Here is an 18,828-nt window from a genome sequence, read left to right as displayed (position 1 = left end):
ACTCGTGTAAAATTTATGAAGAGGTTTTATGTTCTTTTGATACAAATTTCTCATTAAAAAAAATCGTGTATCAGGATGGCATGCTGCGATATTAATTGATGGGCACATTTTCATGTATTTTGTTCTCCTGATACAAATCTCCCTTCAAACAATTTTTGTATCAAGGTGTAAACATTGATTGATTCTGACATATGTTCTCCTGATACCTTTTCAAGCACGCCATAAGAGGTACAATTTATGGTTAGGCTTCTTCTGATACAAATTTCTCTAAAAATATTCTGGTATCAAGAATGTGTAAAATTGATTGATGCACAAATTGTTTGGTCTTATATTTGATTTATTTTTATAAAAATCACTCAACCCTGATGGGTACCATGTGAAGGAGCAATGCACATTGAAGAGAGTTTTTGAAACAAACTTTAGATGAACTGAGGCTAAGAGAAGAAATTGATTGATGGGAACATGAATCGAATTTCAGAGCTAAGAAGATTGAGCGAAATGTGAAGAGAATTTGGGGAAATCTTCAGAAGAACTAGAACGGAACTTGAGAAGAATTTTTAAGGGCTTGGGGGGAAATTGGAGAAGCATATGAGAAGAGAACGTACGTCAAGAAAGTGAAACAAGTGATATCTAGTTAAAAGAAAAGTAAGTATTTCCAAACCTTTTAAATATCCAAGAACGTCGTTTTAAAATGTGACCTCTATGTGTGAGGAAATAGTGAATCTAATTGAAATCTGAAATGGTGGACGGAGCATCGTCGTTTTCGGGTTCACAATCCAAGTTTTCAAATTTTGCCACCTCCAAAGTTTGTTTGCGGAAGTGAAACTGTTCTTATACGTCAATCATGTAAAACCCTTTCCATTCTCAAGTTGCAATAATAGTTCAATTAATCAAACGAGAACACGTTGTGCAATTATAATTGAGCAAATATAAAATATCATGACCATGAACCACTGAAACAGATTTTATATCGTATAGGTAATAATGTAGGAAATTATTACGTATGATAGCGTACAGTGTCGTACCAAGTAACGTGACTACATATAAACACATCACCCGAAAGAATTGAGGTCCAGGTCTAAAGCCCTGCGAGACCCCCCTTCGCGTTAAATAAAAGTTATCTGATCGGAAGGTGCTGGACGTTTCAGACAGTAATGAGATTGTAATTAAAGTAAAAGTATGCCAACGCCATAATTAAGTGTTAACGACATAATAGTGCACTAATAGCAGCTAGTTTAGTTAAAAATGTTTATTAAAAAAAAACGGAATTTCTGGTATAGGAGGCGGCGTTCCGCGTTCCACTATATTAATTACATAAGTGTTTGTTTTACGGTCTATTGATACGACCCGCCCATTTTTTCGCATTAAAAATAGTCTCCCGTATTCAGGTGGAAAAAGGTCTTTATTCTCAAAATGCGGAAATTCTGGCAAGACGCACAAAAGAGCGGTGAGCGAGTCGTTTCGCGTGGGTATAAGGAGACTTTTTTTGAGTTAATTTATATCCTTATTAAAATCCGAAAATAAGTTTCCTGTTTTTTTTTTCTGTTTACAACCGCCGATTCCGCATCCTAAACGGATTATTTTTCAACCACAGCTTTATCTCCCGGTCTAGGAGGCGATGATGGTCTTCTGAAGTGGAAACCTACCAAATTCACTACCGAAAATAAATAGCGATAACAGGATGGTGTGGTGTTATCAGTCAAAGTGAAGTATCTAATCGCAAGATAAACATCTCAAATTGTATACCTAACGAAAATACGAAAGCAAATAGGTACATTGTACTCGAAATATTTTCTATGGGAGCCTTTTATTTATATAACCTGGGCGTCGCAGGAACAACGAATTTTACAAATTTATTTTCGTCCATCTTTGACAGAAATATTCTAATTCTGGTGGGGCTCGAAATTCCTAAATTCTTCGTAAACGCACAAAACTATTTTGCATATTCAACAATTTTAAATTTCTAAAAATATAAAGCGTTTGTTGTGACGCCATAAACGAAGGCGCGAATTAACAAAATATATAAACGCATCGCTTAGCCTATTTCTAACAATAGATTTTTCGGAGGGCAATGCCGTTTGTAGGTAAATTATATGCAGGCCGAAAATTTTGGAAGGGTTATGTCCAGGCCCAGGCAACTTGTTCACCTGTTGACTGTAGGTCATTGTGGGTTGCTAAAGTTTATTGAGAGAGGTGGTGGCTATTGTATTATTTGATGTGTGTGAGGGTAGGTAGATAGGTAAATTTGTAGGGCCGTGATTGTCGATTTTTTTTTATAGGCGTGTTGTTTTGGGGGTGAATCGGATATTTTCAGGAACTGGTTCCATCCCCTTCAACAAGAACAAACTAAGGCTGACCCTTTTGGTAATTGGTATGAACACCACATTTACCTCCTGCCACCTCTGGGTATGTAAGCTAAACAGAAGCTGGCTGTGTAGAGCTTAAATATAATTTACAGTATGTGCCCAACAACCCTTTGGAAGAGTGCTGGAAATATACCGTCTCCACCAGGAGCTCTAAAGGGTTCGAACCCCACGTCGTCGAAGTAACGGGGATGGATTTCTCGTATTTGTCCTTTCCTGAAAAATTTTGGTCCTTCCTGTTCGTGTTCGCTATTAGTTAGATTGAATCAAGGGTTGGATTGATATACTCAATTAGCAATTCACCCCTCTTGTTTGTGTCTGTGCTGCCTTGTTGCCACATTACTTTATTACTAAGTTTTTCTTCTTTAAAAAAATACATAACCAGCTAAACTACTGGTACACAGCTCACAGACTTTACGCTCTTTCAAAATAAATCGGTAGAGCCTCGTTTACAATTAATTCCAGCTATTTAAAAGAAAACCCACTTCCACTAATATATTCCCGACGATTCTCGAAATTCCATCAACGTCACCCGAACTGATAACCACCTGTGTTGCTTATCTCGCACGTGGCATTGTTTATCGCCAGACCAATTAATTCTTGTCCGATAATATCTTTTTTTTTTAGTTTTCGCCAACTTTTTGGACATTTCAGACCGCTGTGCTCCGTTTAAAGTGAAAATTTAAGTCCAATTAAAGAAGTGACGTTTACGAAGGGGTTAGTCAGAGTGTTGTGTTTATCGACCAGTTATCGTTTATGCGATACTTTTCCTTAAGATCTTCAAGTATTAGTAAAAGGCAGTTTTCCCACCATAAACGCCCAATATGACATCTGAAATTACAATGAATGTCGTCTAAATCGAAATGTAAGTGTTGGTTTTTGTCTTTGTGAGTTATTTAATGAAAATAGCAGTTGCGACCTGATATTTTGTATTACTAACACTTCAATGTAATTAAGATTCTTTAATTAATTGTTTCAATCGATCGCTTGTTGCCTGCTATTGGTACTTTGAGCCCTACTTTTCTTTCAGCTTGATTTATTGCCTTTGTCGAGTAAATTTTGTTTTATCTGTAAATGATGTATTGTGTGTTTAATAGAGCCCAAGTTACGACCTAGATAAGAGTTCTCATGGTAAATTTTCCTGTTCAAATTGTTAGAAATTAATCCATTGTAATGTGACTTCAATTTTCGACCAGGGCAATGGGAATACTATAAAAAAGTATGCCCTTATGCGACTTATGGCCAGTGCGGACATATGAATTTTGATCATGGTTACATCCTTGTCAAGGTCTAATGCCACTAACAGCTTTGCCAGTGAGCATCCCATTTCCGCATTAACCCTGTGTCTTGGGACGTAGAATCCAAAACAATTCGTACTTTTTCGATCAGACTTCTCAATCAAAAGTTATAGACTAGAAACCAATTTCGAAAGAAAATTCAAAGGGCCTGTAACTTTTGAACTAGTAGCCCAATCTTGGAACTGTTTGAAATTATGGATTCTACAGGCCACATTCTATAAGAAAATCTTTTTTCCCGGTCGATCTGAGACAATTTTTTTTCGTGGCTCAAAAAAAGGCAGTGTACAACCTTCCTTTTTTACCAAAAATCGACTGCACCAAAATTTCTCGGGAAAACGATAATTCACAGGACCAACCCCCTAACCGCCACCAACCCCCCCACATAGGTACAAGGTGGGTACCGGGAGGTGATGGCTACCTAAAAAATTGGTATTCATTTAGCGCTTGTCATTGAGGATTCAATTAGCTTTCGAAGTGTAAGTAAATTAATTCCACATCTGCACTCGAAAAGGGTTCATTGCAAGATGGAATCGGTCTCTAGTGCTACCTAAAAAATTCGTATTCATTTAGAGGGCTAAATTATCCCTTGCGGTGTAAGTAAATTAAATTAAAAACCTGCAATCTAATAGGGTTGCTTTTTCAAAGACTGCAGTGGGTCTCTAGTCATTGCTAGTCATTTAATGCCTGTCCTTGAGGGTTAAATTAGCTCTGGAGGTGTATGTAAATTAATTTAACCCGTGCACTCGAAAAGGGTTTATGTTCCATTGTTTTTTTTTGAAGATGGGGGTTGGTTTCTAGTGCTACCTAAAATTGGGATTCATTCAGTCACTTGTAACGGGTGGCCGCTTTTCCGTTTCAAAAATTGAATTTGTATTTTGATGAATATAGGAAAATTTACACATATACCGCTTAATAGCGAACGTGCACGAAAGTATGTTTGGAAATAAAAGCGATAACAACGTTTGCATTTTCGATAAAGGTGTGCATTTTCGAGATTGTAAGGGGGTTTTCGGCAGATGAGGTTAGATTTTCAAAGGGTTAGCTTTTATTTTCGCAAAATTGCGATTATTTTGTAGTTAATTTCGCGAGAGGTTAGGTGCGTGAAAGCAGAGAATTTAAAGACAATTAATTGATGCATTTGCCCGCAACAAAACCTAGTTAATAAATTGGATCAAATTAATCTCAACACAGCGGAATCTTGGCATTTTATTTCTGTGCGATCTCGAGTTTTAGTTTCGAGAATTTGTAGTCGGCTTGCTGGGATTCGCGATTCATCCGAACTGTCAAATTTGTTATTCAGCACGCAGAGAACGTTACCGGGACGGTGTAGAAAGCAGTGATCTATTTACATTTTTCTAAAGGAAGCGGCATTCTCCAAGGAGAGATCAGGGAATATTACCCACGTAAATAACTGTAAGTTGTTTTTTGATTTGTATACAACAGGAATTTGCATAAGTAATTTTATTCGAATTTTAATATTCCTAAAGGAATCGACCCGTATAACTTACTTGCATGAAACCGTTTTTCGGTTTTTGTGTGAGAATCGAATCCAAACAAAGGATTTTGGTTATTGTGCTTCATTGATCGGAAATTTTACATTTAATTTCAGTGATCACAAGACATTTTTTGTGTTTATTTTCATCGCTCATTTGAAGTGACCGACTTTCGACGGATCGGTCGCGCCATAACGGATCTTCATGGACCACCTCGAGATGCACTGTTCCCACGAAGTGTTGGCGCATGCTGGCGTGGCGCGATATCACTGCCGGCCGTGGGAAGCAAGCTTTAGAGTTCAATCAAACCAGAGCACGTTTTCAGAGGAGATCAAGGGCAAACTTCCGCAAGGTAAGGGGCATAGAAAACATTTTTATTATAGAGCTAGCCGTAGGTAAAATAAAAATTGTCACGGTAAAATTTTTGCCAGTGCCGTAGAGATTTAATTTTATTTAATGCAAGCGGGTCTTCAACCCTTAGAAATGTTACGCACTCTTGAGCTAGAACACTCCCAGTAAAGGGGTTCAAGTTCTAATACCATTTTGAAGGTTGGAATTAGTCTCTAGTACAAATTTAATAATAATAATAATAATAATAATTTAATTGTTCGATCGTCATCAGTTATAACTTTTGATTGAGAAGTCTGATAGTACGAATTGTTTTGGATTCTACGCCCCAAAATTAATAAGAGAAAGTGTTTTCCCGAGAAATTTTGGTGTAGTCGATTTTTGGTAAAAAAGGAAGGTTATACACTGTCTTTTTTTGAGGCCCGAAAAAAAAATTGTCTCATATCGACCTGGAAAAAAAATTTTCTTATAGAATGTGGCCTGTAGAATCCATAATTTCAAACAGTTTCAAGATTGGGCTACTAGTTCAAAAGTTACAGCCCTTTGAATTTTTTTTCGAAATTGGTTTCTAGTCTATAACTTTTGAATGAGAAGTCTGATCGAAAAAGTACGAATTGATTTGGATTCTACGCACCCAAATTAATAAGAAAAAGTGTTTTCCCGAGAAATTTTGGTTAGTCGATTTTTGGTAAAAAAGGAAGGTTATACACTGCCTTTTTTTGAGCCCCGAAAAAAAAATTGTCTCAGATCGACCGGGAAAAAAGATTTTCTTATAGAATGTGGCGTGTTGAATCCATAATTTCAAACAGTTCCAAGATTGGGCTACTAGTTCAAAAGTTACAGCCCTTTTAATTTTCTTTCGAAATTGGTTTCTACCTAGTCTATAAGTCATCATAATCATCGATACGTCATAATTTAAAATTAAGTTAAATTAAGTTTAAATTAAGTTAATTAAAAAATTGGCATTCATTTAGCGCCTGTTCGTGAGGGTTAAACCCGCTCTTTTTTAAATCGTGATGATGGGGAAGTGAACGGCAAAAGAAATTTAAAGATCTAGGCGAAGAGCAAACGTAAAACTGGGGGTAGATAGTGTACTTGTAACAATAGTCAGATTTTTGGCACCTACCCGACATAGTTTGGTAAAAAACAAAACGGTGAAGTGAAGGGAACTGATAAGTCTCTTCCATGATGAAATAGGAAGGGTGAAGGACTGAGGAGCTATCTAATGGGATAACGGTTTTGGTGAAAATGTATGTATCTTTTTTTTTAAAGAATGTTTCCCTTTATACACGGTGCGGGAGGTGTTTATTAATTAATTCATGGAAACTATTGAAGTACAGCAAAATTGAGGTTTGAAAATGAGACTACAATTAAAGATTTGTTCTCTTGCATGGAGCACAACAGTTGAGAAGGTATATGTCAATAAATTTCACTAATTTTGCGTTTCTGTAATTATTGCTTGCCCACACTAAAATTCGTTCCTTCAATGAATTTATCTTTTATATAACTATTACGCCTGTCTCTGTATATATTCCCACTTGTTATGTGCGGCGCCGAAGTGAGAATGAAGTCTACATATGCGCATTCGTCGAACAACAATCGAAGAAGAATACAAGATGTCGTCGCACAACCATCAATAATGAGCGTGTCTGTTAAAACGCATAATGCCATTTTCGTAGAACTGATTTGTACAACGCTGCCAAAGCTGAATTATCTCCTTTGTCGTTAAATCAACCAACAATCTTCATTATCGCTACCACAAAAAAGTCACCAACGCCAGCCATCATCGTCTTCGTTTGTTTATTGAACCTACTTCGAACATTAACAGGTAAGTCATTTCACTCATTTTCTTTTCGTAATTATTCCAATTTCTAGTGCATGTGTCGTATCGATCATCAAACTAAGATTTAGAATCAAATACTATATTTGTATTTTTAAGCAATAAACACGCTAACCATTAGTGTCAATATTCTTTCAACGTCGCTCATATACAAAAGCATAGCAAGCAATTACATTCATACAGTCCAAAAAATACCTATTTAAGCTTCATTTGTACACACAACAGTAGCTGATTTGTGCTCCTGATACAACCAGAGATTTATCAGGATAACATAAACGCAAGAATCTTGTGTTACCTACTGTTTTTAAAATGAAATTTGCATTAAAAGGAAATGCTCGTCATTCTGTAACGTTGGTACTACTTTATTTGCAAAATTACCTTCGCAACATTGTACCTGAAATGGTGTTGGGGTAATAAATTTAAACTCTATTTGCCTTTATGTGATCGTGATGCAACAAGAAAGTTATGGCGATGGCAACTATGGAACAATAAACAATGTAAAATAATTCTGTGCAGTCTGCAGAACTGTTTGATTATGTTAAAAACTGATCCCAGTTCCTTTCCTAGATAGAAGGGTCGATCTACTTGTACTTGAATCTTCCGACACCTACGCATAGAGGTATTGGAAGCAGAATAAGTATAGAAATTAATTGCGAAAGTAACTATAAATAATAAAAGTTTGTTTATTCAATCTCTAAAGATTACATTAGAGGAAAGTGCTGTAATTTCGTGGGTTTTAAAATAAACGGCTCTGTTTAGTAAACATTAACATTGTTAAATGTATCCGAAAATCGTCTGCTTTTAGTCGGCTTTTGGTATAACCTATCAATTTATAATCGACCCCAAAAGCCGCTTTGTTTATATGGCTTTGACTATAAAATTCCCTAAGATTTTCGGAGCGCACCTCAAAAATAAACGAGTCTAAATGCTTCGGCATAATTGCGAACTTTTGCGATTTTGTTGGGACTAGAATGGGTTCCCATGACACGATCTATTCTAATTGTACAATCTCACACGCATTTATTCAAATGATTAAGTAATTTTACGTGTAAAACAGACGATTTATTTGAGCCAAAAAGTTGCACTATTGTATGAGCGTGCATTACTAATAACTGTCATTCACAGGTTTTCCCATTTATTTTTGAATTTTATGTATAAATAAACGTGCGCTAAGATACGTACGCAAGAAAAAAAAATAACATAATGTAGGATTCGGTGATTCACGGATTCATAATGGTACACAAATAAAGCGACGATTACTAATCGTGTGTTTTGGGCAATGGCCACCGTGAATTTTTTTGAGAGAGGTTTCTGTTTTGTTTGGTCACCCAAACAAAGCAAGTTGATGGGTGTTGGAACACCTGCGTTACTCCAGAGATCCACAAATACCAAATGTGGTGGAGATCCCTCATGTTTAGGAGTCCGCAATCTTGTGGTATGAACACCTGTTCGCTTCATTCCTCCAGATATGCATTTTGAAGCTCTTGAGTCACTGTTGGGCACTTGATATTCCTTATTTCAGCGCAAGACTCAATGACGACCATGACAGCAGAGTACGAAAATTAGGTTTCGAGGATCAAGTAGTGTATTTGGAGGCTTTCTCAATGAAACAGGTGCATACATGACGATTTTGTTCATGTTATACCTAGCATGTGATAATTATACTGGTGAGATCTCATTCCCCACATGGATGAGCACAAAACTAGATGTGTTTTACTTTGAAAAATATAATATAAGCCTCACTCGAAAATTCATGAAACTTTCACTAGCTTTACCATGTGTACCAAATTGGACTCGCTCCTTTAGCAAAATTGCCGGTATGAATATAACATTTTCATGGGCGATATTAAGAGTAAGAAGATACGAAGAATCGCATACGATTTTCAGTAGGGGAATTTTTTTGCCACTCGGCTCGTATTGGGAAACCAGACTTTTGATCCGGCTCATATTCAATAGCTATGATCCTTGAACTCGTAGAAATCGATTGGCGAAGGTATGACATCTTTGTCTCTTTTCGTTCTCGAGTTAGACGGGGAACAGACAGACGGACAAAACCATCGCATAAGGGGATTTTTTCTTTCGAAAAATTCCCTTAAAAACGAATTGAATTCACTTCCGGTTTATGCCTAAATAGGGCAATCGGGTACTTGATATTCTCTTGTTTCGGTGCAAGACTCAATGACGACCATGACAGAAGAGTACAAAGGGGAACAGACGGACGGACAAAACCATCACATAAGGGGAATTTTTCGAAACGAATTGAATTCACTTCCGGTTTATGCCTATATGTATATTTTTTGGAGATTGCCCACCCTTAAAAAATATACATATAGGCATAAACCGGAAGTGAATTCAATTATATATGTATATACAGGGTGGTGACTTGCGTCACGCATCATAGGGATTTCAATGTAAAATTTATAACATGCCATTATTGGCTCCTCAAATTATTTTAGAGCAAAAGTGTATTAAGGTTTTTTGTAGGAAAAAATTTTTTACGTCAATCAACCGTATTAGTTTTCAATTTTTTACATAATAAAGACGGAAAGTTGGAAAAATAAAACCCGCCTCTTTTTCAATAATCTGTGATGCCATGGAATTTTATAATACAAAAACTACGCCAATATCCGTCATGCCATGGAATGTCTGCTATAAAACAAATCAAATTCTATCAAAAAGTATTATATTTAGAACAGCGAATTTAACATAAAGAAAGAGCAAATTACTAAAAACGGTTTCCTAATATAACAATTTACAATAAATGTTCGAATAAGTCACCATTAACTGCAATACAGTAACCAAGTCGATCATAAAATCCATTTCGAACTGCTGCTAATTGATAACTGGATATCTTTTTGTTTTAGAAAATTCCATGGCATCGCAGATTATTGAAAAAGATGCGGGTTTTATTTTTCCAATTTTCCGTCTTTATTATATAAAAAATTGAAAACTAATAATTGACGTAAAAAATTTTTTTCTACAAAAAACCTTAATACATTTTTGCTCTAAGATAATTTGGGGAGCCGATAATCGCATGTTATAAATTTTACATTGAAATCCCTATGATGCGTGACGCAAGTCACCACCCTGTATATGTATATTTTTTGGAGATTGCCCACCCTTAAAAAATATACATATTTTGACATTTGGAGATATTACAGACCTGATATATTGTTTTCAGTAATTTATACGAGGTTGGTGGAAAAAATTTTTTAATTTTATTTTTTGCAGTAGTTGGCTATGAATGGATCAGAATCGTTCCTCATTGATTCAAAAATCGATTTGGCCTAATTTTGTCCGATTTTAAACGAAATTACGAAATTATCAAAGTTACTTTATTTTTATTCAGAAGCCCGTTGTACATGTATTTCAAATGACTGGTGATCTGCGGTTGAATAAAAGAGTAAACTAGTTCTATTATATTAGCAAAAATGATTAATTATTAATTATTTTTCTGATCAACCTCGTATACCTACATTATCGAGAACAACGTACCAAGTATAACATTGTCTGTAGGATCCAAAAATGTAATAATATAAGGAGTGTCCCATTTACAACTGTTTGGTCACTAACTTCCTGTTAGGTCGAAAGTGATAGGAAAATACTGTTTAGAGTATTCAAAGGTATTTTTACTCATATACAAATTTTATGACCATATCGCCAAATCTGCCAAGGTTACTGGGGAGAGCCTAGTTCAATTTACACACTGTACAAAGCAAGATCATAGAAACGTAAGGTATTTTCTTCGTTATTTATTACGTTTGCATTTATACCCTTAGTAGTATCAAGATCAATTGAGGTACCAGGAGGCTTAAAATTATTGACTGTCACGTTTTATGTTGTTCTGATACAAATTTAACTAAGACCACAGAAGCACTGGAAAGTCTAATGTTGATTGGTTATATCTTATTATGACATTACGTCAACGATGGTTGTATTGGGATCGGTGGTAGTATCAGGATCACAGAATTGGAGGTGAAGAGTGACCATTAAAAATGATATTTTTCTAGAAATGTATTAGGGTCTCAAAAATACAAGGAAGTGCTCACTATCTCAAGTATGATGTTTTCTTCATACAAATGTATTTTCCAGAAATTGTGGTCGCAGGATCACAGAACCTCTTGAAATTGTAAGCTCCATCTGCTTCCTGTACCAACGTTATGCAACCCCTTCTTCCCCTTTCTTCGGAACGGAGATCATACCTTCTCAAGTCGGAGCTTAGCGAGGTGATCCATGCGGACCTCTTATCATCCACCCAATGATCCAGGACCTGATTTTGGATCTCAATCTCCGGTACCTGAATGACGAAACCATAGCAGGTCCACCGGAGAGTGTGCTGGCAGACCTGATGAAGCTATCCTGCTTAAGAGGCAGGCTGCTATCCAACTTCTCATCAACAGATTGAAAGATGTGAACTGTCACGTGGCTTACCACCTCCTAAAGAACTGCTTACTCGTCCCAAAATTGACTTATCTACTCCTCTATGGAACCACAATGAACTTGTTCTCAATCATAGATCAAGATTTTCATGAACTGTAGCTTTACAGAATTACAATTGACGATCTCTTTTCTCCCAATCCGCAACGGTAGGCTCGGCATAAGAAAAAATGCCCATGTAGCCTTCCCCGCCTTCTTGAGCAACCAGCAAATTAATTGTGGGCTGCATTCTAAACTTTTAACCATCTTGATGAGGATCTTGATTCCTTGGAAGAAAGGTAAACTGCTCATTTGGGATTGCACCAAAACTACTGACTGGTAGGATTTGTCTTAGGATCACAGGCATACGGGGATGTTCTTTATTTTCTCTTATCCAAATTTCACGTTCAATATTATGCCATTGCCATCTTAGAAATGGAAGAACGTATTTTAATCTTGTTTTGATATAAAACCATTTTTCGGGAATTATATTGACGCCATATTGTGTTTTCCTGATACAAAACAAAACAATTTTTCAATAATTGTATTAGGGTCACAAAAATACAAACATTTTCTTATGCCATACTTTCAATAATTATTCTATTAATATCTTGGAAACGCATGCACATATATTTTTTGTTGTTTTCCTGGTACAAAATCATTTTTCAACAATTATATTTAGCGCCACAGGAATACAAAAAATTTGTCACGTATGATCCTAACAGATGCACATTCTCATCCCTTATACTTTTCTGGTACAAATTTATTTTGCCGAAATTGTATTAGGATCACAGGAACGCAAAAATCTTCTCACTTTCAATCATTGTTTTATTTGTGGTGGAACATTGGTAGCTGATGGGAATCACACCACAATTATCAGTAGAATCACACAGCGGAATGTCTTTTTACCCCACGCTGCGAGAAACAATCATCCCGCCACCGATCAGGGCTTTATAAACCATTTCCAAGAATAAATTACAGACTAGGTACCTTCATACCACGATGTTCTCTTAATACGAATTCATCTCCAAAAATTGCGGTACCAAGATCACGGTGACCCGGGCAGCTCCTTAATAGACACCTTCTCAATCCTTATTGTTCTCTGACCCAATTTTATTTTGCAGGAATTGTATTAGCGTCACAGAAACAAGCGGATGTTCTTTGGCATTATATTCTCTTATGCCAATTTCACTACCAGAAAAACCATTGTGCTTTCCTGACTACTATTCAAGAATTTTATTCGGGTCACAGAAGTCACGGAATTTCTCGTGTAGTATACTTTCTACAACCGATACCTTTGGATGCCTTATTTTTCGGATACCTACCTAAAGCAAAGAAGGTCAAAAAGGAGTGGAGAAACCGAAATAAATGAGTGCAAGAGGCATGAAGTAGAACTCAATGAGGCCTGAACTTTTAAAAGTCCCAAGAGTCATTAATCTTCAGAAACATTTAAGGGTCGAGTTTTAAAAGTATTCATAAGCCTCTATGAGACTTTGGTAGACATCTTTTAGAAACCTTCATCAGCTCAGCCTTGATCACCTTTTAAAATTCGAAAGGGGCTGCTATGAGTCTTCAAGGATCCTACTAAATACTTTAGCCGAACTCTAGATAGATTAGGTGAGTCTAACAGGGTAAGCTTGATCTGGAGGGATAGGGAGCGACGAGCTGGCTCGTGAAGTCAGTGGTGGCGTGAGGAATTGCTCCCTCCGTTCTTCAGGTCAGGATAAAAGATTGGGTGACCAGTCAATTCAAGGCTCAGTGGCAACAAGCAACGGGGCTCAAGACAGTCCAGGACCCTTTGGCAAATCTGGGTCTTCTAAACTTCTAAAACTGAATAGAAACCAGATTAGGTGTCCATACGGCGCCCTTGCACCTGCACATTGCACTTGTGGAGGAGTCCACGTGCAGGTTTTGTGGAGAGGCAGATGAAACTACCGAGCACCTGTCTAGAGACAGACATCAGCTCCTTGACGACAGCTATCTGAAACCGGGGTTAGGCTTTATTGAGAGGAACGGGCTCGGAACCTACTTGCGAAAGAAATGGAGTAGACACAATGGGCCTTTGTTGTGCCTAAGTGCTGCCTGGTTGAGCTTCCCTGTGAATAGATTGATAGAAGGGCTGGGCTTGAAAATTATTCCTTAAAAAGGTGGTTTTTAGTCATTTCCAAAAATTTTCAAACGCCTTTAAAAACCTTTAAACCCTTTAGTAGACATTTAGTCTGTAAGAATCCTTTATAGTTCAGCCTTGAACACCCTTTAACCTTCTAAAGGGACTGTGATGAGTCTACAAGGACCCTTCGAAATGCTTTACACCATTTAAGAGCTCATAACGGTCTCTAAAAGCTGAGCGTTTAAGACGTTTCATTAGCCTTTAAGCAATTTAAAAAATCTAAGAGAGGTTTTTAGAGACATTACTAGATATTTAGCGTTTAAGAACCTGTTAAACGCCCAGCTTTAAAGTCTTTAAATATATTTAAGAACTTTGCCTTTAACCTTATAGGTTATAGGGGAGGATCTTTAGAACCTTAGAATATAGGAAAGACTTTTAGAACCGTTATAAGCTTATAACATACAGTTAGCCTTTAAAATTAAGCATACATTCAAAAGCCTTTAAAACCCTTAAAGAATCCTCTTTTAAATGCTTTAGAATATTTATGAGCCTTATAGAGTTTAAGAACCTTTAAAGTTCTTTGACAGCGGATCTTTTAAGAGGTTTCGGGAGCCTTTAAAATGTTAAATGATAATAGAGATGGAGATAATAGAGTTTAACAGTCTTTGAAGGGCCAGATTTGAAAAGTTTTTGGGAGATTTCATAAGCCCTTAAACACTCATATAAATGCTTTTAGAGCGTTTACATGGCGTATAAGATTTTTAAGAAGATCTTTAAGGGGTTTTGCAAGGCTTTAAGCAGAGGTGGATGGGAAACCGGCCCGTAAAATATACCTATCGGCCCACTCAGGAGTGGGGAGGAGAGGGGAGGGTTAGTTAAAACACCTTCCCGACGCAATAAAACAGCCTTTCATGAAACAATTTTCAATAATTTAAAAAAATGCATTGCTTAACAAATCACGTAACGCTGAAACAAAATGTATTAGTATATAATTAGTTAATAATCAAATTTAGAATACTCAAAGCTTTTTTCAGAATTTTTTTATGTAGGTAAACAAGCACTCATAGGCATTACCAAGTGCAGGATAGTGAAACGTACATTTAATTACGTGATTTATTTATTCACAATTAATTAACAATAAATTTATAACAGTCTTGAAATGGATTACTTTATAACAGTAATTATATTATTTATCACTCGCATATACACAATTTATAACAACGTGAACTATTCATTACTTCGGCGTTGAAATTGGAACTGACTGAATCGCAATTCGATTTGCTTATATACCAAACGTTCCACATTCTCGAACGCTTCTAGAATGTTCTCTAACAAACACGTAATCTTTTTCGGAAAGATTGCGTCACATCTGCCTTCGTTCTTGATCGCCGATGACTAATCTTTGATGGCGCCTCTATGTCTATCGGGTTTGCTGGAATCTTCGTTACAATATGTTTCTTGATATAAGGCATTATAACAGCACCAGTGTTGACATCTACCACAAACGGTACTTTTAGAGAAATGATCTACATCCTGTTTTTCATCGTTCGGAAGCACTGCGGTGAATTTTTAACAAATCCCAGTTGTTTGCAACATTTAAAATTTCTTCTCGTAATCGTCCAGGTGTGAAAAGATCATTGGTAATATTTTTTCCCAAAGTTTTCCAATAGATCCAAGAGATCTACCTTTAATAGAATCACTGACTTGATTTAAGCGTCTCAACATAGCACTTATCTTCTATTCCTCATTTATATATACTTAGTTATTTCATTTTTTAGCGAATTTTTGCAATTTCTTTTGTAAAAGATAATCTTAAACTACAGTACTTAAACCTCATTTTGACAGACTGGCTGGCTGAAGAAAAGGAAAACGATTGTAGGAAGGCGAGGAGTGTACATGTACCTACCAGAGCTGTGTAATTAACAGCTTTAGGGACGGGGCTACATGATGTGGGGTCGGCGACATCCGACATCTTGGCGCCATCTTCGAGCGTGTGGTGATTTTTCAGTTTCTTCTACAGTTTTTTTCCGATTGTGGTGTCGTTGAAAAGATCTCTCATAAACGCGCACAACTCCTGCGTGATGAAATTTTGTTTTTTTCCTAGGTGCGAAATTAACCACCTGTCCCTAAAGGAGTCTGTATGAGTAATTAAAGAGGCTTTTAAATGTTTTAGAATCTTTGCGAGATCTATGGCGAACGGTAGGACTTTGGGGGACACCTATGCTGTGGGTGATCGATACACAGGTGTTGTGGTCCTATGCTATTGGTGAACGATATAGGACCAGGGAGAGACTTACTCGTTATGGGCACGCAGAAGTCGACTGAATTTTTCTGCCGATGCACGCTACCCCATTTCTGAGGTGGAGTACGTCACTGTCACTGGCAGCGTTGCCTCGATCGTTGCATGCACGTATGTGGCGCTGCCAAAAACCGTTGAAGACCCTCATAAGATTTTTCTAAAAGCTTTCGAGCCTTTGCGAGGCTTATATTGTCTAAGAAGTAAGAACCTTTAAAGGTATTTCAGAGGGGAGCCTTTCCAAGGGGTATGTGACCGATAATCTTAAAGATTCTCCAAAAGCATTCCAAAGTTCTCAAAATCGTTCTGCCTGTTCTATGGTTTTTACCGTTTTGTTTTCACAGACTCAGAATCTGTCAAGGTTTTTGATAAGCTTTTGAGCTTTACGTCTTTCATTTAGTTAGGCCCTTAGGTCAGTCATTTACTAACTTTAATAGCCTTTAAGAGGATAGTAAAGGCTTTCAAGAACCTTTCGGAGCAGTTACAGTATTCTTTCACTTGATTTGATTATATTACTGTCAAAGAGCCATTTGAACTGGTGTCCATTAGAGAAGGGCACCTCTCCAGCCGGTTATTGCTAATTTAGCAGATTTTCGTGATTAAAAAAATCGGAAAAACTGGAAAAACTCACCCTGTATACAGTAATATAAAACATTTTTTGGCTGAAAATGAAGTAGCTTCATCTCCATTGTATTTAAAATTCTGGTGCACTTGCTCGGTTTAATTCCGTACACAAAAGCATTTATTTTTAGCGCCTTCGCGTACAAAAATAAAAGAATCCTCGAGTGGGGACGAAGGAATCTTCTGATGATGAGGCAAAAATCAGGCAATTACGTTATCCGATAGGCAAAAGGCAATGGCATTAATTAAGTGTCTCATAAAGTGAAAGGTATTTCGAAGTGTGTGGCGGTGGCGGTGATTGCACCGTGTGCGTCGTCGTCGCGGCGTCCATACTTAGCTCGGTGACATGACGCCACTAATCGAGGCATTCTGGATCGGCGCCAAAAATAACACTTTTCAGACAAAATATTGCAATGAGGTGTTTGGCTACCACTTTCAACTTCAGGTACTGACTGATGCTGCCTCGCATTCCTATCTGGACATTAAAGCCGATTTGGCCCATTAACTTCGCGTAATTAGATGGATAAAGTTATGGCTCGATTTTATTAATAGACCGAGCGATATTTCGACGTTTACGGCACTCGGACGATTCACTTTTGCCTCGGCTCCCGTCCAAATTACATTTATGTTAATTAACGCCTTACTTAGAGACAGAATCGTGGGAGCTTGAAAGTGAATACGATGAGCGGTTTTTTTTTTCAGGGCAAATTTGTGTTTATTAATCAATACCGCAAGGGGTTAAAACCTAGTGGACATTTGCATATCGCGGGTCAGCAAAGCCTCGGTAACAGCGACCGACATGCTATGCCTTTCGCACGATATCAAACTAAACCCACTAAAAACTCGCCCTTTTCGTAACAATTTATTGCCGCATTGCTATGCAAATGTAATTAGTTCTGTTAGTTTGAATTTGAATTATCTTGAAATTATAATTATACATAAATTAGTCTCTCTAGCTCTACAGAGAGAAAGAGAGGCATCTGCAATAATTTAATGCGCGAATGTCCTCCGAAAATAGAACGGTGAGAACGCCGTTTCGTGGCACCGCAATTCGCGAATTTGAACCTAGGCTCTTTGGTTACAATATCTGGAAAAATTCGGGCAAGAGAACGATGTATTCATTCTTTGCGTGCCCGCGCTGTTCGTGATATCTGTAATTACTCGGTGGTTCCCAAGGAACAAATCTTGGTCCACTTTTGTTTACGGTCTTTGCAAAGTATACTTTCCTAAGAAATTTCACGCTTGAAATACCTACTTACTTTACCTACATTCAAAACTACAAGAAGTGCTTGTAATGTCAAATGCCCTAGACTCGCGTTTTGTCCGTCCGTCCATTCATGTTTCCATCTGTAAGAGTCTCCTCCTTGGAAAGTCGTGGTAAAATGTCTTATCAATAACACAATACACCTCCCAGAAGATCATAGCTGTAACTATTCCGAAAGCTGATGTATTACACATCAATAGCATAATATATGTAAGTACATACTTTCCACTTTCGGACATACCATGAGTTGGGTTGACAGACCAGCTTTCCCCGAAACCTCCCTTACTTAAAATTAAACTAAAGTAAATACATACATAACAAGTTAAAAAGTTATCGTTTACATAAAGCGCATTTCCACTTGCATTCATTTCCCATTATTGTAAGATGCAACTTCTATTAAAATCGTAAAAATCCGGCCACAAATATGAAAGATAGCGTTGCACATGGGCAATCCATTTTTGACGTGTTACTTCAATTTCAGTTTATGAGAAGAATTTCATTTCAATGCTTTTCTAAATAAGAAAGTTGGAACTGCGCATGCGCAAACCTAAATTTAAAAACATTTTTAGATTTTCCTTTGTTCCAAGCGCCTAAGTATCAAATTTCACTTAAATGGTGCCATAGATAAAAAAGTTGGCACTGCGCATGCGCAAAAGAAAATTTTGAGACTGGCGCTCGATGATTCTTTATTCCAAGTGCATATGTATCACATTTCATTTAAATTCTTCCATAAATAAAAAAGTTGGCACTGCGCATGCGCAAAACCAAATTTTGAAACT

General features: G+C 37.1%; 1 long non-coding RNA gene across 1 annotated transcript; it reads left to right on the top strand.

Annotated features, from left to right (window-relative positions):
- Positions 1 to 422: 422 nt before the first annotated feature.
- LOC116177279 lies at positions 423 to 7,458 on the top strand. The gene is made up of 4 exons (XR_004146641.1): positions 423 to 2,406; positions 2,459 to 3,228; positions 7,182 to 7,330; positions 7,378 to 7,458. It is a non-coding gene; the product is annotated as an uncharacterized LOC116177279 (long non-coding RNA).
- The last annotated feature ends 11,370 nt before the right edge of the window (positions 7,459 to 18,828 follow it).

Source organism: Photinus pyralis, unplaced genomic scaffold (genome assembly GCF_008802855.1).
Source record: "Photinus pyralis isolate 1611_PpyrPB1 unplaced genomic scaffold, Ppyr1.3 Ppyr1.4_LG7, whole genome shotgun sequence".
In the NCBI taxonomy this organism is placed as follows: domain Eukaryota; kingdom Metazoa; phylum Arthropoda; class Insecta; order Coleoptera; family Lampyridae; genus Photinus; species Photinus pyralis.
The sequence above is the reverse complement of the archived record's forward strand: the minus strand, read 5'-3'. Positions and strand labels throughout refer to the sequence as shown.